Source organism: Rhipicephalus microplus, unplaced genomic scaffold, assembly GCF_043290135.1.
Source record: "Rhipicephalus microplus isolate Deutch F79 unplaced genomic scaffold, USDA_Rmic scaffold_186, whole genome shotgun sequence".
NCBI lineage: Eukaryota > Metazoa > Arthropoda > Arachnida > Ixodida > Ixodidae > Rhipicephalus > Rhipicephalus microplus.
The window spans coordinates 109,036-122,215 of NW_027464757.1; the positions used below are offsets into that span (position 1 = coordinate 109,036).

The 13,180-nt window shown below is 43.5% G+C and overlaps 1 long non-coding RNA gene and 1 pseudogene across 1 annotated transcript; both read right to left on the bottom strand.

Annotated features, from left to right (window-relative positions):
- Window positions 1-1,706: 1,706 nt before the first annotated feature.
- LOC119169784 (uncharacterized) lies at window positions 1,707-2,639 on the bottom strand. The gene is made up of 3 exons (XR_012890388.1): window positions 2,447-2,639; window positions 1,911-2,377; window positions 1,707-1,836 (listed from the first exon to the last, which is right to left on the bottom strand). It is a non-coding gene; the product is annotated as an uncharacterized LOC119169784 (long non-coding RNA).
- A 409-nt stretch (window positions 2,640-3,048) lies between these two features.
- Window positions 3,049-3,943, bottom strand: LOC142791751 (uncharacterized; annotated as a pseudogene).
- Window positions 3,944-13,180: the final 9,237 nt, after the last annotated feature.

Consider the following 13,180-nt stretch of genomic DNA (forward strand, 5'->3'; position numbering starts at 1 on the left):
GAGCGCCGATCGCTTTTTTGACGCGGGGACTTTCGATGCCGAGAGCTTTCGCGACCGCTCTAAACGTGCCGCCAACATTTGATTGATCACTTCTTTCCACGCAGTTTACACGGGACACCCGCCGCTTGAGGTTTCATTGTGTTTAATGTTTAGGGCATTATTATTTACCTGCCGACAACCCATGATTTCTCCGGGAACGGAAGTACAGCAGCCTAATCCGCAAGTTTCTTTTGATGCCAGTGCTAGCCGCTTGGCCGCCTCTGCCACTACCGAGGTACCTCATCACACATTTGTTTTTATTTTTTTGGTGGGAGGGGGGGAAGGGCGGTTATGATTTAAGGCATGCAATAAATCTTAAATTTGGTGCTAATGATACGCCGCCTAGCAGTCAGGTGTGTACTTATGAATGGGAGATTCACATATGGTGCATGTAATGGGGAGAAAGTTGGAAAACATTTATTTACACAAAATACACTGAGAACAACACTTTGGAGAAGAAAAGCACTAGAAACTATTGCAGCTGTTCTGAGCAATGTTACACAATCTGTGACTCTACTGTACAATGTGTATTTCGTTTCATTAACAGCTGCACTCTGCCTTAGCTCACTGCCTAAAATAAACTGTATTTGAATATACACTATTTACACTATATGCAGATAAATATGAATAGTGCGAAAATATAACAGTGTAATGTATACAAGATATACAACACTATATACAAATGGGAAGGCGTGCTCACATACATAGCCATTATGCTTAACACTGTGGCTTCCGCCCACCACTTGCAGGGCATGAACTGCGCACAGTTACCCGCGAGGCTTTGTTTTCTGCTCGAGTGAAGAAATGTAATCTACATCTCAAAAAAAAGTGTACAACCTCAGCTGTTGTGCCTAAAAAGTGCAACAGACAACCTACACTTGCCGACGCTGTGCGGCTGTCGAGCAAAATGCCCTCAACAATCCTCGCGTACACGTCACCGCATGCAACGTTTTGCACCGTGTACGTCTCTACATGTTCTTCAACAATTTTCAGTAGAGCAAGAAGACGGCTGCTAGGTACTTTCAAATAGCCCCTCGATTTTGTTTGGATCAATGCAGATGGCTGACGTGTTGTGCTCAACATCGTATCGATGCAGCCTAAGCAATCCAAAGTAGAAAACTTCTTGGCCACATATCCGCCGAGGTAATCCAAAATGGAGTCTTTGGTCGAAAGGGGGCCAATGTCCTCCACGCAGTCTGTTGTTGGCTCCAGCAGGACGTCGTCCAGCAGAACAGCTAGTGTGTCCACCTGAAATGTGCACAACTTCCTGAATTTTCAAGGTAATAAAAAGGAAACTTCAGGACACATACAGGACACAAATTGCAAAATACCTGAGTCGTAGAGGGCTTTTCCTTGTCAAAAGTCCTTGCAGAGTGAGAAGCAGTTGTGGCCCGCTTCCGTCAACTGAAGCTCGCTTAGGTGGCCGCATGAGGTTGTTCACCGACAGCATCCGGTATATAAACAAAAACTGCTGAACAGTTGGTTGGCCCCTGTCTCCTGCAACATGCCTGGCTATCCCAAAGAAGTGCTGGACAGGGAAAAAGAAAGGTATCTGTACCAACACACCGTGCCAAAAAGTACCTGAACTACCTCTAAAGGGTCTTGGCCGAGGTTTCCAACTAGAACATAACGGAAGCCAGACTTCATCAGTCGATCAATAAGGGCCACCGTGCTGTGCAGCGTTATCCTCAGTGCACCACAAGTTGGTTTGCTAAGGAAGCACACCTGCCTCTGCTTCGGCAGGCTCTCTATGTATGTGCAGCAATCCTCCAGCCACTTTATGTTCGCCTTCAATGTCTGCAATGCAAGAAATATTAACCTTGAGTACACTATAAAAGAAAAACATATTTGGGTGCGATTTACTCGCTCACCGCGATGTGCTCGGCTTCGTTGTATTGCACGTCCTGTGGTCTTCTTGAGTTGAGGCAGTCAAAGAGATCGTTCATCTGCTTCGTGAAGTTGTATGTACCTGCGGAGTTATGTAGCTTTTGGCAGCCTTCTTGCTTGCTATAAAACTCCATTGCAGACGCCGTGCTTCCGCTGAAAAGCTGAAAATGATGGCACACTGTTGTTGAACGAAAGAGCTTGCATTGAAATTTTTCTTTTTTGACAAATCATCAGCAAAGTTTTGTGTCATTAGTTCGCCTGTAAGTAGCCTTACTAATTACTAGGAGTGGTTACTCGCCTGAACAGCAAGCCGGACACTCATCTTCTGGAAGGCGTTCGGGAAGATGTGAGCCCTTGTGAGCTTCGGGACAGCCCGAAGGCCAGCCTGTTGCTCCTCGTACTCCAGCAGGGCAGAGTAGTGGAAGTGATGGACCTCATGTCCTTCCGGTAGCTGCGATAAAAAGGTGAAGCCACTCCTCGCAAAGGGAGTAACCTGACGTAGATACGAATTACTGCTTACCAGAAACTTTCCAACCTTCTGAAGATTGTTCCTTATGCATTTGAAGACATGCGGTGGATCAATTAGTGCCTGCACTGTCCGTGAAGGGTAACATGGATGATGGAATGAAGTTTGCAGCTGTTTCTGGTAACTGTTTATCCCTGAAAAGAACACATCAATGCAGTTAGTAGTGTTCAATTCTTAATTTGACAAATTTAACTCGTGTCCCCAGATACTAACCCAAGCTCCTTAAAGCTCAACGATTTGGTGTTGAATTGTCGCATGTAACAGCATCGACAATAGCGCCAGCGTTCGAAAGGTGCACAATGCACTGGAGCAACAACTTCGCTACTATTGAACCAGGGGCTGCACCGGAGGAAAAAAAGGTCCAAACAGTCTGCGACCACCCTCCAAGAAATGGTCGGAAGAGAAAGACCAGGACGTGGTCGCCATCTTTCTCACAGTCCGAGGGTCTTGTGTGCTCAGCGAAGTTAACTTTTCCGAGAAGAGCCATGTCTGACTCCCTAATGTGCACACTCTTTCTTACGCTCATTTCATCGAACATCAGGACACCTGTAAAAAAATACATCTTATTAGACATACATTACATATGAGATATGAAGTCATAGAATGCAGTAGTAAGTTTGTGCATTGTTCCGAACCTCGACGCTCTCGCTCAGGAAGTACTTGCAGCTTGTCTTTGAGAACGGTGAATAGACTGCTGTCAAAACCAAAGTCAGCCTTGAGGCTCCTCAGGTACGTGTAGAGGGTGCGAAGGTTGGGCAAGGGAAGGTACTCATTCTCGTGAAGGAATGTATAGACCGCTGTCGACTTAATCTTCAGTAGCAGGCAGTCATAAATCCATGCTTTTTTGTACCTAAAGAGAGTGCAGGCTCGTTGTGCATTCAGGTAAACCGAGGCTGGTGAGCGAACAGTGCAAGTGCATAACCACAGCAAGCAGAAAAAAGAAGATGCACGACATGCATCACACCATCTTTCCTCATACCGCAATACACAACCACCGCGTTTAAAAATGCCTTGTCATTTTCAACATTAACATGCACCCCTACTCCAGTACGAGAGCAACAGACAGCTTGCATTGTGCGATCATGCAAAGCGGGCAATTTAGGATTACTCTGACATGCAATGCTAGCGTGCACTGCTCTTAAAAAATATGCACAAGACAGTGGCACGAAAAAGATGTGCGATTATATTCATAGCTTCGTGTCAGTTATGTGCAACTGAAGATTACCTGGCAGCTTTCGGAGATTTCGCGTTTGCCTTCATGATGCACTGATCGTAAATAAGCTTCTCGCGGGTAGATAGCTTGTCCAGGTTTTGCAAGAGTCTTGCATTTTTGTTGTCCAGGACTCTCATCTTCGCAAGCTGCTTCTGACACCGTTCGAGTCGTTGCCGCGTACTCGAAAGCTGCGCCTTTAGCGCCTGCACTTCAAGAAACGAACACACTGCCTGTTCCGTTTGGCAGGCCTGATCTGCGTGTCCGCTATCGCTGGCTGCTGCATCTGTAATACAATTCAATAACACTGTTCAGAAGCACCTCAATGCCACCAGCCGCTAACACAGGGTCATGCGACTGAGGGAACAAAGTAACGTCGCGACTAAACCGGCTCAAGAGCTTACCGTCACTGGCTTCTCCTGCCGGGTCGGTGTTGACATTTTGGCATTCCACTGCTGCGCATTCCGGTGACAATTCGCGCCGCCTCTTCGCTGGTTGCCTCTGAGTCGCAGGCCGTGAACGCGGTTTCGGCTTTGTCAGGTACGCCGGGAGCCCGTCGAAAATTCTTGGAACGGCGCTCGTGCGAAGCCTCGGTCTCTCTCGCTGAAGCGACACGACCACCCCGTTCACGATGTGCTCGTCGGTTCTCACAACGTCGCTAGCATCAAAATGCTTTTCGCACACCCGAACGTTCTTACTTTCGAAGCTGAAACCGCCAGCTCCCAACCGCGGTATAGCTCGCTTCCATTTCTCTCGGAGTTCGGCGCTACTTGGGAAACAGAAGAGCGACGCCTTTTCTTTGTTGCTTCGGTATCCGGAGCTGCAACCCGTCACACAGCACGTCTTAGGCATTGTTCATTCGAATTTTCATGCCGTCCACCTTGAGCACGGTGCACTGGCACATGAAGTTCGCGTTTCGCTGATGCAGAAACCGCGAGCTGCCACCACACAACGCCTTCGGGATGCCGCCGCGGCTAGTGCATTCCGCCCGGCGCAGCGGGGCGATGGCCCCCCTAGGACTGCTCGCGCCGCGTAGCGGCCGCTCTTGGCACCATATCAAGCTCTCCCATAGAGTGACGGAGAAGTTTCGTGACCAGAACGGTATTAAGGGACTGTGGTGACGGCTTGCTTCATCTAACGAAAGGCAAGCTTTCATCTTCCGTTCTTTTTCTAAGAAGGGACGCAGATAAACGCAACGAATAAAATGTAAACTTTCTGCTGAACACAAGATTGATTTCTATGTAGGGTTTAACGTACCAAAACCACCAAATGGAAGGGTCCGGAATATTTAACCACGTCAGGTTTTTTAACGCGCACAGAAATATGAGCACACGGGCCTACAGCATTTTCGCCTCCATCGAAAATGCAGTCTCCACAGCCGGGGTTTGATCCCGCTACCTGCGGGTCAGCAGCCGAGCACTTAAGCCTATTACACCACCGCAGCGGGGCTTTGCTCAACATAAGCTATAACAAAAATGTAGGAGCAAAAGGGACATTTTTGTGCATTTTTTAGGGGATTCGTGATATTTTATTTGAGTTTGAGCATAGCTGCTGCATTATTAACGCTGGGTATTGAACAATTACCATGGTTAAAATATGCAATGTCTTCTTTATCGAGCTCATCGTCAACCTAACGAACAAATTCACAAATAACTGATGACTAGCAGCATCATGTTGGCGCATTCGTTCACATCAAACGCCACAATTCTGCTCTTTGTCGCATGCTTTACAGCTACCTTCACTACGAGGCAATTTTCCAACAAAAGAATTCCAGAGCAGCAGTAGTATGTAATGCATCAACCTACACGCACATGATTCTCGGTCGTTGTCGTGAGGAAGCCTAGCAGAATTGACTTTTTCTCACGGGAGTCAAGGCCCGCCTGCCGGCTCCCACAAAATCAATCTTTCGTTTTTGATATTCTCCCTTACGTTGCTCGTATAGAGGAAGCCTATAAGAGCGAATTCCGCGAGGTAAAATGTCACATGCGATGCTTCAGAGAGGTCAGCGTAATCCCTGTCGAAGCGGTGCCACGTAGGATGCATTGCTTCTATTTTTCTCCAGCCTTTTGTAAGCACTCCGCAATGCGTGTTTACTTTGAAGTTTGCCCTTTAAACTCTGACACCAGTGTCACGCAGCATGTTGCGAGCAAAAGAACTACAAGCTAACACACCGCAACAGCGTGAAGCGCTAGAACATCTATTATAGCGTTGACTTGTTGCCTCTAAATTTAGATTTTGCTCAGTAAATATGGCACGCTTGTCACTTTGAATATAATATAAGTTTTTTTCGTGCTCTAAAGCTCGTCTTGTTGTGGCGTCGCAGCGTGTTTCGTATGCTTCAGAGGTAGTGTGTCCGTACAGCTTACCTAATAATGTATTATGCACAACGTCACATATATATGTTTGCTGATTTAACTTGCGCCAGTCTGAAGGCAACTTTAGACTATCGTTTGCATGTTTCACAAAGCCAACGTGGACGGAAATGGAATATCGCGTAACCTGTTGATTTTAGAGTGCTGTATAGTGCAACCATATGGTATTGTCGTTCAAGTGAGAAACCACACGAGCAGCGAATGTGTGAATTACATGTGTGAAGTACCAAGTACTCTGGTACTTGGTAGTGCACACATGTAATGGAATGGGTGAAGTACCAAGTACTCTAAATCGTGAACAACTTTTTTTCTAAACACAAGTGAACACTTCGTGTTTTTTATTTGAACATATATAGGGACCAAATTAGAGAATATTAATCATGCCCCTATGCTGGGTGACTCACCCTGATTTTAGGTGATTTCTATAGACTAAATAACAATCATTTTGAGCTACTCTTATACAAGGGACAAAAATGATCCACTCTATAATAGTCGTTATGTCTGGTGGCTGAATATTTTGCAGAATAAATGTTCCGAAAATTCTTTATTTGTGTGCGTGGAGCAAGCTGTAATCGCCGAGTCAAAAGCAATTAGCGTCATTTAGAATATGGCCTTTTTGGAGGCACCTTGAAATTAAAAAATACACAAGAATGATGTAAGAGCCACAGCTGCTCAAGCTGTTATGTTGCCGAAAAGTTATGTATCCTACACGACACATCACTAGTATCTTCCTTATGCACTTCCGTACTTTGTTCAAAATGCCTGGTGGTCGTGAATTGCCTTCTTCCATTTAGTTTTAAAAAATTTGTCCATACCTCTGTGTTTTCAAATGACACCAATCACTTTCATAATAGTAAAAAATATTTATATCTAACTTTGTTTCATGAAATTTTAAAAAAAAGATACACTGCTGAACAGCCGAAAGAAAAAAAGCAACGTAAAACAAAGATGCGTGTTGGCATCTCACAAGTGAATAAACGAGGTTAGGGGCAAATAAGTTGACTACATATTTAATGCAGAATGAGAAGTAATAGGTGTTGACAAAGATGTTTCACATTCAGCCCTTAAGAAAAAAAAAGTCCAGCCAGAGCGGGTCCGTAAATGAAAAACAACGATACATTATCCCCACAAACCCAACAATGTTCGAAAAGTCAAAAGAAATGACACATGAATATATTAAAGAAAAAAGTAGCAAAATAAATGGCGATGCAACAGACAGAACTTATAGCTTTTCCCGTGCAGCTTAAAAAGCTTCCAATATCCTGGAACTGCATGCAAATGCGAAGAGCACTCCAAACTAATACCCTATATCAGAGGACGCAGAGTGATGTGCTCTTTTATACTTTTTTACATATATGGTCTCACTGTGGGATTGCTGACTCCGCTGTCATTAGGAATGGAACTCAGAAAGCCATCCCTCTCACGACCAACACGTCATCTCCTTGTTTTACCGCTGGAAATTGCAGGGCGCAGAATACGGCACAGCTGAATGATACTGTGAAAGGCGGTGGGCGTTACTCCAAAGAGCTAGACTTCTCAGATCACAAGAGTGTTTGGCGACTGTTATTCAAAGATTGATAAGGGTATACATCAATCTTGAGCGAGCCGGGCTTTCGCGATGGCTATGGCATTAGTCACGTGTCACATTCTGCGATTTTTTTCTGTTTTCGCTATCTTGCACAACTAAATACGTCGTAGTCACATACCGTATTATTTGGTTACGCTACAGAAGGAACAAGCACATAACGCATGGCAGCTAATATAAGTTTTGTCCTCGTCAGTTGCTATTATATATTTTTTTCTGATATGTATCTAGCAAGCACGAGCTTTTCGGCTCTCAGAATGCTTTACTTCATTAGAATAAAAAATAAAAACAGGTATAACCATCCAGTTCATTTCAAGACGCAAAAGTATTTATTTATATATTTATTTATTTTCGTGCTCTTAAGTCGTGAAGGCACTGGTATTTCAAAGACGAATGGTATAACAGTATATCATCTAACAATTTTGTAGGTGGCAAGTTCTTGTGTTGCTAAAACGGACGGTGGAAGGTGGCTCTAGTCCCTACTTGTTTGTGGAAAAAAAAAAACGAAGCAACAAGTGTTGTGGAGGCATAAGGGAATTGGAAGTTTATTATCATGAGTGAACCATGGAGATAAGTAACCTTAGGGAGAAGGAGACGATTGTTTTTGTGTGTTGGATTTGTGAGAAAACTTTTGTAAAATATAGGCTTCGCCGGAAGTACTTGTGGCGTGTCTTAAGCGGCGGTACACTTAAAATAGCTTTCATAGAATAAACTCTCAAGAAGCGGGAGCAATTAGAGATTACAAAACCATCTTCGCGCTTCTCAAAGGATTCGTGGGCTGCAGTTAGTTTGGAGCTAGGTGGATCCGAAATAAAATAAGCATATTTAAATTTAGATCTAACCAGCAATTTGTGTTTCAAATCTAGAGAATACATGAAAAATAACGGTTTCAAAATCAAATTACGCAATTGGTGTCAATTATTTAGAAGTATAACGTGCACGTTCTAAGAAACGTTGTAGTTTATATACTCACAAAAGTAATAGTAACCAGTAAAAAGGTTAACAGTGGAACTGTTAAGGTTATAGGGAAGGTCTTCAATACCTCTGTTTTGATGCATTCATGTGATAAATCCACAATTATTATTGTTTACTTTCACGAGTCACTTGTCGCATCACTCGGAAACAGTGTCAATGTAATAATTTGAAAAGCAGAAACCTCATGTGGGTTATACAGGGCAGGATAATACACGCAATCATCAGCGAAAGACTTTATGCTTGGTTTAATACCAAGAAATAAATCAATATATGAATAAGGAAAAGTAATGTGGCCAATACAGAACTTACAGATAAAGTCTAATGTAACAGTAATTGTTTGAAAGTTATTATTATTACTGTGTTACCGTTCTGTAGACTGTTGGTTAAAAACAGTGAATGCAGTCTAAAATAAGGATCCATACTGAGCTTGCTTCCTTTCAAAAGTAAGAGAGTACGCGAAACAGCGCCGAACGCTTTAGCGCAATCTAAAAAAATATGGTAGAAAGGAAAGATGAATGTTTGCGAAGAAAAACACGTAAACAGGTAGTGTCGAGCCGACCTTTCCACAAGCAGACTTGTCTTCCTCAAGACTAGAACAGAACAGATTTCTTTAGCGCTAGTGTCTATACTGTTCGTACCATGATGAATATCCGTGAGGAAAATACGTCAGCAGAGCCTTTGTGGACCCCGGCATAAAACACATTCATGTTAAAAAAAAACCACCAGGCCTCCGCAGAACGCACCGCACACTCACAGCAAAATATTGTACAGCGAGCGGCCTTTGTCGTATCTAAAACACTCTTCAAGTGATTGCTAAAAGCTCTGCAGGAAACCCACTACACCAGGAATCGTAATATTATAGGGGTAGGAAAGCACTCCTTCGTCATTTTTCGTCATTGCCTTCGTCATTGCCAACCTTCGTCATTTTTCGAAGAAGCATGGTACCCGCTACATACTTGCAAAAAGTTTTGCGCAGTTTATTATGCTGTGGCTGACTTAGAAGAAAAATTATGCCTGGAGCTTTTGTAATAGGTTGTAGCATTCGATGAGGACACTCGTCAAGCAATTCGCAATTTTTGACGCCAAATTGTTACTTTTCTGCTCTGAAACCCTTTATTACTCAAAATAACACCATTCCTTTCCCGACGTCAAATCTGCCTAAGGCTAGTTTACGATGAAATTTCAAGCATGGGCATGTATGTCTGGTAGAATACTGGGCTGGCACGCATGAAACTCAAGTTCGAATTTCTTTGAGTCAATATAAGTTGGCATTTAGTTTTAATCGCGAAGCATTTCTTAGCGAGCTTCGGCGACTTTGAGCATGCCTGTCTATCTATCTATCTATCTATCTATCTATCTATCTATCTATCTATCTATCTATCTATCTATCTATCTATCTATCTATCTATCTATCTATCTATCTATCTATCTATCTATCTATCTATCTATCTATCTATCTATCTATCTATCTATCTATCTATCTGTCTGTCTGTCTGTCTGTCTGTCTGTCTGTCTATCTATCTATCTATCTATCTATCTATCTATCTATCTATCTATCTATCTATCTATCTATCTATCTATATATATATATATATATATATAAATATCTAGTCGCCTACGACTTTTAGCTCTCCTGGCCGTTTGGATGATGGTATCGATAGCAATCTTGATATGGCATAACATGACTGTATGACGAACATATTTGACTAGTTGTAACATGAAAATTATGATATGTATGTCATGAATGTCATAATTTACGTTTCATGGTCTCGCTGCTCTTGCGGTGGTCTCGTTTACATGACATGTTGCGAAACTGGTATGCTAAGACGTGATTGCATGGAGAACACAGGCGACAGACCCTAACATGAAATCATGACATGCATGCCATGTAAGTCATGAGTCATGAATACACGCCACGCTCAAGATGCGCTCGCAGCCGTCTCGCTAGCTTCACATATACCGAATTCGGCGTTACGTGATGCGAATGGATGACGAAGGTTGGTGACTGGTGCAAACATGATAATCATATGCGTGTCATGTGACATTATGACTACAACCCACGCTCACGATGCCCTTGCAGCCGTTTTGCTAGCTTCACATACACGAAATTTGGTATTACGGGACGTGAATGGACGAAAAAGGTATGTGACCGGTGCAAGAAGGATAATCATTTGATGCGTGTCATGTAACAACATGACTGCATGCTACGCTCATGATATGCTCGCGGCCATCTCGCTAGCTTTACATGCACAGAATTCAGTGGTACGTGACGCGAACATATGTAAATGACATGTTCAAACATGATAATCATGACATGCGTGTCATACAACAACATGACTACATGCCGCACACATGATGCGCTCGGGGCCATTTCGCTAGATTCATATATGCCAAATTTGGTATTACGTCACGTGAATGGATGACGAAGGTATTTGACTGGTGCAACCATAATTATGAGATGCGTGTCATGTAAGAGCATGACTACATGCCACACTCAAGGCGTTAATACACTTAGACGTGACCCGGTGCACGTGTGCTCCAGCGTTCGTTTCGTCGCATCATGCCGGTGATGCCACGCCAAGCGCCGATCTGCCTGGCATATACTCGCAGGCACGCGCCGCACTGCGTTGCTTGGACGCATGCGCGTTCGAGCACACCCGGCGTTCCTTCGTCACGAAGCTAGGCAGACGTGGTGTATTCTGAAAAACGTGGTTGGTGCGATATGCAGCATGTCGCATTTCGCACCGGTTGCCCTCCGGCTGTGCCGACAAACGCTGGTTGCCTCTGGCGTCAGACTATAGAGTGTTCGCGTTTTGCTAGCGTAGCGTCGCTGCGCCCAGCGTGAACTCGTCAACGTTACGTCGCAGTATATTGGGCCCTTCATGACTCTCTCCCAGCCGTTTCGCTAGCTTTACATATTCCATGTTTGGTATTACGGGACGTGAATAGACTACGAAGGTATGTGATTCGTGCAAACATGATAATCATGAGATGCGTGTCTTGTAACAACACGACCACATGGCACGCTCATTATGCGCTCGCGGTCGTTTCTCTCGCTTCAAATATACCAAATTGGTATTGCGTGTCGTTAATACACGGCGAAGTTAAATGACTCACCTGAACAAGATAATCATTATATTCCTGTCATGTAAAACATGACTACATGCTACGCTCATAGCACGCTCGCGGCCGTTTCGCTCGCTCCACATATACCGAATTTGGTATCATGTGGCGTGAATAGACGATGAAGCTAATTGACACGTCCAAACATAATAATTATGACTTGAAAGTTATGTACGGCATAATTTACCTCCACCTCGTAACGTTGTTCTGATTTTAAACTGACATATAAAGCTTCCTCATTCGTGCTTCTGCATATCATCGATTACCACTATACGTGGGATCTGCCAATTTTTTGTCTTTTTCCTATTTCGCGCGATAGTGGTTAAGGACACCGGCGGTGGTGACGGACTACTACGGCGCTCGCGATCCTTGTGATCTCATAACGGCACTCGCCATAAAAACTAAGATTTCAGCCGGAATAGACCCTAAGCATTTTACGTGGTAATCAGCTCTTCTACCATAGAGCCATGCAAGATCATCAATCTGCTTTCAAGAAAGCAACATGCAGGCGAAAGCCAGTGCAACTCCAAATGTGGTTATAGTTGAGGAAATTTAATGCTATAACAAAGCAATAAACGCTACACGTGTAAACCTGTGATGCCAGCGTAATGGCGATTTCACGTCAATCATAATCCCAATGCTAACTTCCCTTTTATAGCTGCTTAGTAACGATAAAATTCGCAAGCTTGGCTAACTGATGCAACTAGCACGCAGAGATACCGCGAACGCCGTAAACTACGCCTGAAAGTACTGAGTGTGTTTGATAACTCTATGCTAACTTTTGCTGCTATACGAACCACAAGAGTGCGCTCACAAAAAGATTTTAACAGCAACAGATTGCCAATTTTAATGATTGTGCAGTACTAGGCTCGCCCTTTCAAATTGATTTCCAGCTCTTTGATTTTGGTATGAGCAACGAAATCAGAGTACGTTGGTGCTTCAGGCAATCCTCTTCAATTGTATGGGAGCCCCTTGGACAATGGACTAAGCACTAAGCTATTTCACTTAGTGAAAAAACTTCGTGAGATAGCTAAATATTTTGCATGTTTTTATGTTAGCACTATGTAAAAAAATACAGCAAAGCATTTATTTTCCCATTTCGTGTCCTCATCATTTGTGTCAGCAAAAACTTGCAATACATTGAAGAGGGTACGCTACTCAATAAATTATGTCGTCACACTGACAACGGTTATTCTGACATTATGAATTACGTTAATACCAAAAAATCAATCCCACACATGTACAAAGTTTCTCGAAACAACACTTACGTATTAATCATTGATGCTTGTTATAGACATACAACACTTTCCAGTATACTTCCTCTACACACTGCCTAATAATAATGTGTTGATAAACGTGATTGTTACAATTACACGATGAGACACACTGAAACACACGTGTTGCAAAGTTACCCGAAGATTAGTGGTCGTGGTACTAACTGCCACTTTGCGCGCTGCTCCTAA